The sequence below is a fragment of the Arachis ipaensis genome, chromosome B01 (genome assembly GCF_000816755.2).
Source record: "Arachis ipaensis cultivar K30076 chromosome B01, Araip1.1, whole genome shotgun sequence".
Taxonomy (NCBI): Eukaryota; Viridiplantae; Streptophyta; class Magnoliopsida; order Fabales; family Fabaceae; genus Arachis; species Arachis ipaensis.
Genome location: NC_029785.2, coordinates 61606877 through 61620304, shown reverse-complemented (window position 1 = coordinate 61620304; position 13428 = coordinate 61606877).

Here is a 13428-nt window from a genome sequence, read left to right as displayed (position 1 = left end):
TTGGCAACTTCTTGTGCTTAATGCATGGAAGAAATTTCGCTGTCTATAAGTGAAAAACAAGCAAGCTTCGTAAGCTATGATGTACGGACACTCACTCATACATACATGAAATGTGACACGATATAGAACATGTTAATATGTAAATTTTTTAAAATTTTATAAGTATAAAATATATCGTATTTTTTGAATAAATTGCAATCATATTTTAATATTTTATTGATATTAAAATATAAATTAATTTTTTAAATTATTTTTAATATTTTATTTTAATTATATCAAGTATTTAAAATATTTTTTGTTTTAATAAATAATAATACATACTATATCTAAATTCATTTTAAAAATAGGATTAATCTCTACATACAAGTGATTCTCCTATACAAGTCTTACAAGTCCTCTAATTGATTTTACGCTCAAACGCACCTCTAACAGATTTAATTTTTTAAAGGATTCTGTTTTCTTTTTCGAATTTCTTGCCTTCTCTTTCTTCTTCTTCATTTACGTGCTTTTCTCTCTGTTCTCTTTCTTGTTATTCTCAATTTTCATTGTTTTTTTTGACATCAAGCTTTGAAATCGTTTTTGAAGTCTTTCATCTTCATTGTCGTGTTTCTCCTCGTTCTTCTTTTGATTTTGTAACATTATGTATTTTTTTCTTCTTTGTTTGATTTTTTCCTCCAAAAAAATTATGAGAATATGAAATAAGAAAATGAAGAAGAAGAAGCAGAAGATGAGGAGGAGAAAGAGGAAGAGTTCTGAATTATGCATAAGGTGTACTTCAACGAATTTTAGGTGTATTTCTTAAATCCTTTGGGTGTATTTCTTAAATCCTTTGGGTTTATTTCTGTAATTCTTTGGGTGTATTTCTGTAATCTTTTGGGTGTATTTATGTAATCGTTTGGGTGTATTTCTGAAGTTCCATTATATTCAAAACGATTTCAAAGCTTGATTTCAGAAACCATGAAAATCGAAAAAAAAAACGAAGCAAGAATACCAGTGATAAACGCAGGTAAAACAACGAATGAAAAGGCGAATAAAGAACGCACGAAAGAGATCGAACAAATTTGGCAAGAAACTCGTTTTCATGGAGGAAGAAAAAGAAGAGTCGTTCATAATGCATAGTGAGTAGTGCGCTTTGGAAACAGGAAGTGGTTGAATAACGTCCGTGTATTTACTCTTGAATGTAGGAGTGTAATACGCGTGTGTTTTGTTGGACTTGTGCCAATTTGTAAGACTTGTAAGTCAAAAAGGCTTGTATGTATAGCAGGCATTTTAAAAATATATGTTAAGAATAAAATTGCACATGCTGATACTTGATGGTATTTAATGTGTGTTCAAGTGTATCTAGAAAAGAATTTTTTTTTAATTAAGATACGGTTGGATATAACAGACATGCATATCGAATGAGTGTTGGTAAATTTCGTGTTTAAAATATGTCCGACACACGAACACGACAATTCAGCGAAGTGTCCGTGTTTCACGGTTTAAAGGAGAAAAAAGATTATAATAATTTTGACTAGGTTGCTTTATTGACTGTCGCAAAATGTCTTCACATATTTACGTCTATTATTTTAAGATTAACTTCCCATTTTTATTTTCAATATTCGAGTGCATTTTTTTTTCATATATGATTAATTAAAGAGATTAGGCTAGCTAGGTTAAGAAATCAAGAAAGACTAGGGAAGATAAAACTAATAATTTTTTTAGGGCTTAGCTAGCTTTAATTTTTTTTATTTGATATTAGATAAGAAATTTTAGGGATATTTTGATTATACTAATTGTTTTTAATTATTCATATACTTGATATCAGGCCTAAACAATTACATAAGATAAGAGAAAATAATTTCTCGTTAGTGGTCTAATCAAAATAATCATCTTTCCTATTAGATCTCTAATGTTAAAACATATTATCCTAGTTAGAAGTTATGTATTCTCTGAATTTTAATTTTAAAATATTTATGTTTAAATGTTGAATTTGCGATATATCAAGTGAGCCTAAATAAATTGGATAGTAAAAATTTGAGTTCACTCAACATACTAATATATAAGTACAAAAAATAATAAGCAATAATAAAAAGAGCAACCACATTGAATAATAAAATTGTTAATAATGATAATGATTAGGATTTGGTGTTACGTTGTTCATAAAGGGGACATTGTTGCTACTCTTCATCAAGATTTTGTTATGGCAGTAAAACATATGGGGGATTGGGAAGAATGCAAGGATATGGATCCCAATTTCACGCTCTCAGACAAGTCGTAATCAAGGCCAGAGGCTGCAAGCGCAGTCCTATAACAAAATAAGTATTATATGCTACTAATATGTGTCTTTTAATTTAATATAGTAGGCCTTGTTAATTTAATTATTATTGTCAGGACCGAGCTAGAAGAAATATTAGAAGGGACAAAAAATATTTACACAATAAAATAAGATTAAAATAAAATTTTAAGGAGGGTTAAACTGAAATTTACATATAATTTACATGTAAAAAATTAAAATTAGGGAGAGCCATTAATTTATTGTACTATTAACAATATGAAAGATTTTTTGAGTAAATACTCTTTTTGATCCCTAACTATTTGTCTGATAGACTTTTCACCCCCTAAAATATCTAAACACTAAAATCAATCCCTATCTACTTTGATATATGTACGTTCGAGTTCTTATTTACTTTGAGTAAATGCCCTTTTCGGTCCCTAACCAGAGACTGAAATGTACATATATCAAAGTAGATAGGGATCGATTTAGGTGTTTAGATTTTTTAGGAAGTGAAAAGTTCATCGGACAAATAGTTAAGGATCGAAAATGACATTTACTTAAGATTTTTTTATTATATATTTAGATCACTCAGTTAGTTTTTGTTTTCAAAAATTGAGACTGGAAAATTGAGATTTTACATTGTATTTATTAATTAAAGATTAAAACTAAAATTTTAAATTCAATATTAGCAAAACTTTAATTTTTCTGCATCACGTTGCCATGGTGGGAAGAGATTGGTGGAAGAGGTGGTTACTCTGTGCTGGACGACTTAGAAAGCGAGGAACTTGGCGATATTTGAAGGGAAGCACCAACTGCCGGAAGACATCATTTACTACAAGAAAAATGTTGAGTATTATCGAATTTGCTAGTAAGAAAATGAAATTAATTCGTCAGAAATAAATTTATTATTAGATTTTTTGTCGATTCCAATTCGACAGTATAAACCTCATCGGTAAATATTTATCGTCAAATTTTGTTGTTTGCCGATAACTTAAGGCGGATTTTATGGCGGAATTGATTTTTCAAACTACAAGTATATGGTGTTAGTTAACGGTAGATTTTTTCAATGGTAATTTTGACACCAAACTGTTTTGTTTCCGCATTTTTACCGTTGGATATTTTCTCAAAAAAAACCCAATAGTAAGTTCAATTTTTTTAATATTTTTTTGATAAAATTAATAGTCAAATTCTAAAGTTTTTATTTAAATTTAATTTTTACACCATTAGTAGTCAAATTCTAAATAATAGAAGTCAAATATATTAAATTATCAAGTTACAAATAAAATGAAAAGTCAAATAATAGAGGATATAATACAATCAAATAATGTATAAAAAAAATTCTAGTTACTAAAAGTCGTCGTCGTCATCCCGCTAGTCCTACTGCTGAGACGGCGGCCTAGGCGGTGATGTTTGTGCCCTTCTATCAGCGCTGTTGCCACCAGCGCACATCTGATCTTCGTACGGCACCATGTGTCGCTCCATCCGCTAAAGCCGCTCCAACTCCCGCCTCCACTCCAGTCTGAAGTCATCTGTTTCTGTCATGCATGAGAGGATCGCCTGATACCTCTCTTCAGACTCCCTCATTTATATTTATGTTTGTGTTCAATGTCTTTGTGAAAGATACAATATTTATGTCTTTTTTTTGGTGACTAAACAAGGAAAGAAACAAAGCAAAAGCTATTCTAAATCCGAGCGGATGATTCGTTGGAGATCAACACCAGGCTCAGACCAAATAACATGATTAGAGTTACTCTTGGCACCATATTTAGCCATCCAATCCGCAACTCTATTTGCTTCTCGGGACACCCATTCAACGTGAACAAGCCAAGGACGAGATAAAAGCTCATGAATCTTGTGAACCAAATCTGTTACTTCAGATGGATACCCACTTGTAAGCTCATGCATGATGGGCAGAATGTCAAGGCAATCTGTTTCACATATAATATCCCTCAAACCGCAATCCCAAACTAAAACCAGCCCCCTCCAAGCAGCAAATAATTCACATATGATTATAGACCAAGGGGGAATGCTTCCAGAGCAGCCCGAGATCCAATCTCCCTTAGAATCTCTAATAATACACCCAAATCCCGCTAAATTTGAATCCATATACAAGCTTGCATCACAATTAACTTTAAAACTATTGCCCACCGGTGGTTCCCAACACAGGCAATTTTGGAGAGACCTAAAGGCATTGCTTCGATTCCTGTAAACCTGTAAGTCCTTGGCGGTAATTCTGGCCAAGGCAACAACCTTATGGTCTGTCCAAGGGTTGTCAGTGTTGAATATGTCATTGCACCTATGTCTCCATACCCACCAAAGCCCTGCACCAAAGGACGCCTCATTGTTAGACAAGGCCTTCCGAAACCACTCTTCAAGAGCAGTACCAGCCGTCGAGTCTAGGATACTAGGATCCAACATATACCAGATTGCCTTTGATCGTTCACAGTCTCTAAGGTAATGCTCCATAGTCTCCTGCGCCTTGTTACATCTCTTACACATATCTGAAGAAGCTAAATGCCGCTTGAATCGAAAGGTCTCAGTTGGTAGAGCATCATGTAAGCTAAGCCACATAGTAAATTTGAACTTCTCTGGAATGTTTGTGTTCCACAACCAGTTCCAATTACTGTTGGCATTCCAATTTAATGTTTTCTTTAATAACCATCTGTAACCCTCCCTTGCACTATACTTTTTTGTTGTTGCAGGCCACCACTCCCACTGTGGCTCCAACTTAGTCAAACTAGGATATCTCAGACCACAAATAAACTGCTTAATCTCATGCGGAATAGGTATGGTAAGACTATCAACCTCCCAAGACACCCCTTTCCACAAGTCAGCCACCATGAAATCTGATTCAGAAATATGTACATAAGGAACAAGGTTGCAAAGCTTACCAAAAGGAGTCCACTCATCATACCAAACTGATTTGTGGACGTCTCCAATATTCCAATGAAGCCCTTCCTTGAGATGCTCATAGGCACTAACAATGTTCTTCCAGGTAGCCGATGAAGAATTTCTATTGTTTCCGTTCATACCAGATTGATTCCTGAGATATTTATGCTTCAGAACCTGCACCCATAACTTCTCACTATTATTTAGACAATCCCATACCAACTTTCCCAGAAGCGCCATGTTAGTACATGAAGTATCCCTAATACCCAATCCTCCTGCCTTTTTAGGAGTTATGGCGACCTCCCACCTAGCCAGAGGCAGCCCTTTTCCAGTCGCTTGGCCTTTCCACAAGAATTGTCTCATCAAGGAATCAATTTTATTACATGCATACTTCCACTTTAGGAATTAGAACAATGAGAGTATCGAAAATAGCCGCATTCAGTGGCTCACCCTCAAAGGCTCGCTTGACCAGTCTACACACATCGTTGCTAAGAGAGTCCCAGAACTCTTTGTAGAAAATTGCTTGAAATCCATCTGGCCCTGGGGCTTTAAATGAACTCATGGTCATCACAGCTCTTTTAACCTCTTCAGACGTCACCGGTTTCACTAACTTTTGACAAGTCTCAGTACTAAGAGACGGGCAAGGAAAAGGCCCCATGGCGTCCAGGTCAATATCCTCCCTTGTAGAAAAGAGCTTTTGAAAGAAAGAATTTGCCGCCATTTCTAGAGTCGTAGTCTCCGTGGCCCAAGACCCATCCTCCAAAAATAACCATGAATTTTGTTCCTCTTTCTCCTGATAACTGTCTGCAGATGAAAAAATTTTGTATTTCTATCTCCACATCTCACCCATTGTTCTCTAGATTTTTGATACCACAACAACTCTTCTTGAAGAAGGACAGCATTCAGTTCCTGATGCAAAACTTGCTCTTTGATCCTAAGCTGTTGATCTTCTCGACTTTCCAGAGTAATCTGAACGTCATTCAAAAGCCTCTCCAACTCCCTTTTCTTAACAAAAATATTGCCAAAAACCTTTTTATTGAAGCTAGTTGCATCTTTTTGAACCTCCAACAAACATTTGACTACATCCGGAGCTCCTCTATTCCAAGCTGTATCAACAACATTCCTAAAAAGAGGATGAGTTATCCACGCAGCCTGGAATCTGAACGGACGATGGCCCTTGGTAGCCCTCTTTGCCATCTTGCACCTAGTGAATAATGGGCAATGATCAGAGTGAAGGTGCGCCAGCACCTCAGTATAAGTCTCCGGAAACATTAGTCGCCAGTCCTGGTTGATGACTGCTCTATCAAGCTTCTTGGCCACCTGCACCCCACCTTTCACCTTCCTGTACCAAGTGAATCTTCTCCCAATAGCCCCCATATCAAACAGCCCACAATCCTCCCATGTTTCCGCAAATTGTTCTGCTCTGGCAAGTCTAAATTGCCCCCCTCTAACTTCACTCTGCAACAAAACATCATTAAAGTCCCCTAACACAATCCAAGATCCGTGGATCATATTAGCAATCCTTGTCAAGTCACCCCACAGTTCTTTACGCCGATGTATATGCGGATTAGCATACACCGCACTGCAGTAACTAGATGTATTGCCCATAGTGATTTCAAAACTGATACATTGATCAACTACATCCAATACTCTTACAGAAATATTTGAATTAGAACATAGAACTCAGATACCCCCACTATGACCATTAGCCTCAACAATACCAACACCCTGGTAACCTAGATTATTCCAAAAAGATTTCATCCTCTCGAAAGCAATATGGGTTTCAAACAGAATGAAAAAGTAGGATGAAATTTATTCGCTAACTCCTTACTATGAATCCGGGCCAATTTATTAGAGGCACCTCTAATATTCCAAAATAGAAAACTTAAATCTAAATAATCCATAAAACAATTTGTATTGTAAAAAAGGACCAAAAACCCCCTAGCAGAGAAAGAGTACGTACTCCGTACTCAGAGAGAATAAGAGAAGGAGAGAGCGGGAGAGAGCGTTTGAGGGTGAAACACGGTGAAGAAGATGGCCATGCCATCGAAAGAGATAAGGGGGAGAGTGTGGGAGGGTTTGCATCAGGTATGAAGGAGGGATCAAGTAAGGGCGACCTTAGTTCCAGGGTGACTTCCAAGATTTCGTTCCGTGACAAGGTTATTGGTTCTATGGTAGCCACAGGGATAAATCGGGCTGAAGCTCTAGATGAGGATTCCATGGCAGTGGTCACTGGAAAACAAGGAGATCTTATGCCTCCAAAAGTTTGCTTCCCCGAAGAGGCTAGGAACATCCTTTCTGAACCATACAAGGAAGCAATTGTGATTAAGGTTCTTGGAAAAAACCTTAGTTACACGGCCATGTTTCACAAATTGAAAGGGGTATGGAGGATCACCGGTGGATATGAAATCTTGGATGTGGGTTTTGGGTACTTCCTCGTTAAATTTGATCGCATGGACGATCAAGAGAAGGTTTTACTAGGGGGGCCATGGATGATCTTCGGTCACTATATTGCGGTCAAGCCATGGACACCGGATTTTAAACCTTGTGAGGACACTTTCGGGGAGACTATGGTTTGGATTCGAATCTCTGGTTTGAGCATATGGTACTATCAGGATAAAGCCATGATGAGAATCGCTTCTGCTGTGGGAAGACCAGTCAAGGTGGATCTGGCTACTAAGTTGGCGGAAAGGGGAAAATTTGCTCGGGCTTGCGTGCAAATTAATCTTGGTTTGCCGGTGGTCCGGAGTGTGATTGTCGATGAGTTTGAATATAAGGTGGAGTATGAATGCTTACACCTTATTTGTGACAATTGCAATTGTTTCGGGCATCCAGCAACTGACTGCAGAATGACCCCAATAGATTCGGAAAGGGTGGATCGAAAGGAAACATCAGTGACCAAGACGGCAGCCCGGGTGGTGCAGCCACAGGAAGCTTCAAAAGAGAAAATTTTTGAATTTGGATGCAATCCTAAAGAGTCAGTGATAGTTGCAGAAATTGGGGAGGAATTAGATGATACGTTGCATGGGAAAGAAGTGGGGTCCCAACATTTGGAAAATGAGGCTGGCTAGACCAAAGTTAGCGGTAAAAGGAGAGGAAAATTGAGTCAATCAAACAAAGCCCAACAAACATCTAAAGATAAAATGCCGGTGCGCTTAAATCAGAAATTGGACCAAAACCGTAACTTTGGGCTACGTATGAGAAGAGCCGAATCAGGGGTGAAGACCGGGTCGGTTAGCGGATCTAAGGCACGCATGGCATCTTCCAAACAGCAAGGGGTGAAGGGCAAATCTGTCTCCGTTGCCGACTTTCACTGCCATTATCAAAAACGGACACAAGAGGTTGCACCCTTCTTCTTTGCAGAATTCGCCGTCGACTCCGGACTGCCTTGGCGACACCAGCAAGCAGCAAATTGGCAAATTGAAAGGGTTGTCAGTGGAGGGATACAGACAAACCGGACAACAACCGGACAAGAACAAGCAAGGTTCAGGAGGATATGATGGTGGATCTTCATCATCTCGTTAGGGACTTCAGCTGAGGTTTATATTTATGTCTATGTTTTATTTATACAATTTTATGCATATTTCTGTATCTATGTTTCAGTATGTTGTTTTTAAAAAAAGCAGCCTTACAGTGCTACTTCCATCAAATTATCATTACCGGTTGTTAAGCATTAGTTGGATGATGATAATTGATAATATAAAAACGAAGTAATTGAGAAGAGTGTGAAAAATGTGAATATTAAACGAACAGGGATAGGGACTATATATGCAATGTTAGAATTTGAAAAGAGAGTCTGCACAGGTTATTTTGTGAAAGAAAGAAAGGAAGAAAGAGTGAAAAACTTGAGACAGGGGTAGTAACACCCACCGTGCTGACAATTAGTCCCACACACTGTGAAACCCACCAGCAACTATTTAATTGAGCACTGAACTCTCCTCAACGCCGTCTGCATCTGCATGCATGTCCCCTACTGTTGCATATGCTTTGTAATGCAATTTAATGTAATGTACCACCAACACTAATTATAACAAGTGAATCACTTTAAAATATACTGAGTAGCAGAGTAGGTACGTTTGCGTTTCAACATTTTTTTTTAAAGGTTATCCAATCTGCCATTTCTAAATAGTAAATACTTGTTTAGCGAAAATGAACTACTAATAACTAGCTAGTTTTGTCTGAATTTGTTTTTAGGTGAATAGGGACTGATAATAAAACATGTTGCATTACACTACTTAATTACTCCTAAAAATCTAACTCGAGTATGATATATTTAAGCACCATAAACAATTATTACTTGTACTATATCTGATGGTTTTGAACTTTTGATTCAATTACTATTATTGGTTTATTTATCATTAAGATTGTCAAACTTGTGAAGTTGATCTAGACTTAGATTTACAAATTAACTCGTAAATTAGTACAAATTTATTTCTTATGAATTTTTAAAATAATACATATATTTAATCAAATCTAGTAATTTAAAATTAACAATTTCAATATCAAAATAGAGAATAAACTAAAATAGTTAAACAAATTATAATTTATCTTATTATATCACACCTTCAAATACAACAAATCAACAATTAAATATTCTAGAAAACTAAAACTAAAATTTTTTAACATCTTCATCTTCCATGACAAATACTTAAAATTAGGTACTAATTAAATCAACAATATCAAATAATCAAATTACCAAATTTTAATATAGCAATCTATAAAATCATGTGCAATAAAATTAAAGTAATACAAAGTGATTAGAAAGTTTGTAAAATCTAAATGACTAAAATCCTAATTTGTAAAGACTTAAGGAATAAAATTACTAAATAAACAAATTATTAAATCCTAATTTACAACCGTGAACCATAATATATAGTCAATAGCAGTGACGGACTTAGAAAATTTTAAGAGTGAGGATAAAAATATATATCTTAAAATAAATTTCGTTAAACATTGTTGTTAAATTTAATAAAAAAAATTATTTTTAACATGAATCTCAAAATAAAATTATATAAATTTTTGTGAAACAAAAATAAATTACATTAAAATAAATATATTAATTTATATAGAATTTTTTTTTTCTTAAACCTAGTGGGGTAAGTGCCCCCTCCTTCAATGCCTGGGTTCATCCCTGGTGAATAGAAAGCTTGTAAAATCTAGATGACTAAATCCTAATTCATAAGAACTTGAAGCAATAATTTTTTTAAAAAAATTAACAAAATGGAGAGACGCAGCTATAGAGAACGACATCCAGACAACGACCAGCTACGACGAAGAACAACGACAGCAATAAACGAAGCAAAGAGTAAAGACGTCGTGCAATGCAAAAATGGAAGAATTGGAGTCATGAAGCAAAGCAGAGAGCCAAGAGAGTCAAAGACTTGAGAGTTGAGATGATGGTGCAACGAACTAGCAAACAATGGTAGTGCGACAGAGTTGCAGATAGCATGGGCGCGAAGCAAAGCAGAGCAGAGACCAATAGAGACAGAGACCATAGGGATGATGGCTTGAAGCAAAGCAGAGGGGTAAGAGAAGTAGGCGAATGTTGATGAACAGTGGCAACGTGGTGACCGGCAGCATCACGACGAATGACGACAATGCGACACAATGAGAGAGTGAGACTTGAGTTCTGGGTGAGAAACAACGCAATGAGAAAGGAGCGACTCTATCAATCTGTGAGTGTTTTGAAACCCTAGAAGGAAAATGCTTTTTTCTAGGTCTAAACGATGTCATTTTGGACAAAAATTGAGGACAACGTAAACTCGCTAATTCGGTCCTGAACTTGCAAGTTTGAACGAGTTTGACTAAGTTCAGTTGAATCTACTTGAGTTTATTCGATATCGAGTTTATGTCCGAGTCAACTCGATTCTATTTCTAAACTCATAAATTTGTACGAGTTAACTCGTGAGTTTGACAATAATTACTACTACTATATATAGATTATAGCGTAGGGTATTAAGTTGGACTTCAATGGGGTAAAAGGAAAGGCTAGCTACCTAGGGTTACTTCTTCATATCCAATCAATTTCTTTGCCTTATTTGAGGCTTTGAGCCATTGAATTGGTGTTCTAAGAGCCAAAAGCAAAATAAAATTTAAAAAAAAAAAAGAAAAAAAGAAACAAGGGGAAAAGAAAAAGACAACTATTAAAAATAAATCAAAGAAATTATTTTAATTAATAAATTTTTAAGAAATGTTAGATAAACAAATTATTTTTGTAATCAAATTTGATCAAGTCTTTTTCTTTTTTCTTCACATGCATCTTTTCTTTTTTTCTTTAATTGATTTTTGTTGTGTCAATAAACTATATATTGAATCAACTTAGTTAAATTTAGTGATCAAAATAACAATAGCCATGTAGTATCACGGGTTTTATTTCTTCCTCTCTCTAATGGTTGATCTTTATTTTTATTTATATTGATAAATTTGATGGCGAAGCTCAAGAAATATTTAAAAATATTGTAGTAAATTATTAAATACTAATAGAATGAATGACTCGTCATGAGAAAAATAAAATGCAAATTTTATCAAAATAAAAGCCACAATTCTTAAGAGAAAATTTATACTACTTTCTATAGTGATTAAAAAAACTGAGTTTCCAAATAAGTCACAACCATTTTTTATACTTGTTATATAGATTTTAATTTTGTTTTTTAGTAAAAACAAAGCATCTCCTACTTTGATGCCCACCTATCAACCTTTGTCGTTATAATAATGTGGACCACCTAATCACCTATCGAATATTATTTGACCATGCATTATTATTACTTTGTCAAACGCAACTTTGTGAGAGAAAATGCTGCTGTGTTTATAGATTTGTACTTCATAATTGGCCTGGACAACTGGTAAAGGATAGTTATTGTTCCCTCCAAATACTACAATAGTTTGTTTAATTGTTAGGAGAATGATATAATGCACTATATTGAACTCAATAGTACATAATGCATTAAGTGTAACCTAGTAGTAGTTCAAACATAGTGCATAGTAATAAATTAGCTTAAATATACATCTAAATTATCCACTTTTCTAAACAAAACTGCGTTGTTTAACTTCTTTCTCATCGCAATTTCTTTTTGAGAAAGTCTAGTGGCCAGCAATTTTTGTGTTTTGTAGCCAACACTTAACTATCAAAAGAAAAGTGAATGATTTTTCACTATTGGATGACCAATTAATGTAATCTCACACCGTTAAAAATATTATTCATGGCCAATTAATGATTACAAAACACAAAAAGTTACTGATCCCTAACACTTTTTTTTTTTTGTAAATGTCATTTTTCTTGGTATTATGACAATTATCTTTAACGGTCATAATTATAATTATCATTTTAAAATGACAAATTTTGAATTATTTAAAACAAACAGTTTTTGAGTTGTTTAAAATTGTGGGTTAAACTCGCTTTTTTTAACTGGATTAAAATGGTAGATTTGTGTAATTGTGTTTCTTAAAATGGCATTAAAATTGTCGTAATTTTCAAAAATGTCAATAATTGTGGCTTAATAATGTACGAGAAGTGGACTACGTAATTTTCTTAAAAAATTCCACAATTACCTTAAAAATTGTTACTGGTAATTGGTTAAAAGAAATGATTATTAGTTAAAAAATTAGTTCTCTAGTAACACGAAATGTATAAAAGAGAAAACTTGTTAACAAAAACCTTTAAAAAAACAGAAAAACCAGTGCTGATTAAAATTAAAATTGCCTTTAAAAATCTAATTATATATCTGAATATCTGAAATTTAGCGCAAAAGCTTCTCATGCAAATATTTTGATAGCCTTCTTTGCAGTCTTTTGCTCCTTCAAATTCCTTTCAATCAATTACTTTTGTCTGTTCATTGCTGGTGCTTTATTTACTTTAAAATTATGAGAATTTAAGATGTGTTTCTTCCGCGGACAGTAATATTCAATAATACAACAACAAACTATTTTTAAATATAAAAAATTGGGATTAAGTACGATTTTGGTCTCTAAAATATAGATTGAAATTTTTTTTTGTCCAAAACATTTTTTTGCATACAAAATCGTCCCAAAGTTTAACTTGGTTTTAAAATCGTCCTTACCTTAGGGATCAAAATCGTAGTAGAAGCAGAGATAGAGGTGGTGGATCGTGGACAGCTTTTTCTTCTTCTTTTCTTCCCCCTTCTTCTTCTTCTTTCCTTCCCCCAAACACTCTCTTTCTCTTATTTTTTTTTATTTTATAATTTTTTTGTTATGGATAATTTGATCCAAAATTTTAATATTTAAGTATAAATAACGATTTTAAAACTTAGTTTTAAATCTTAGGA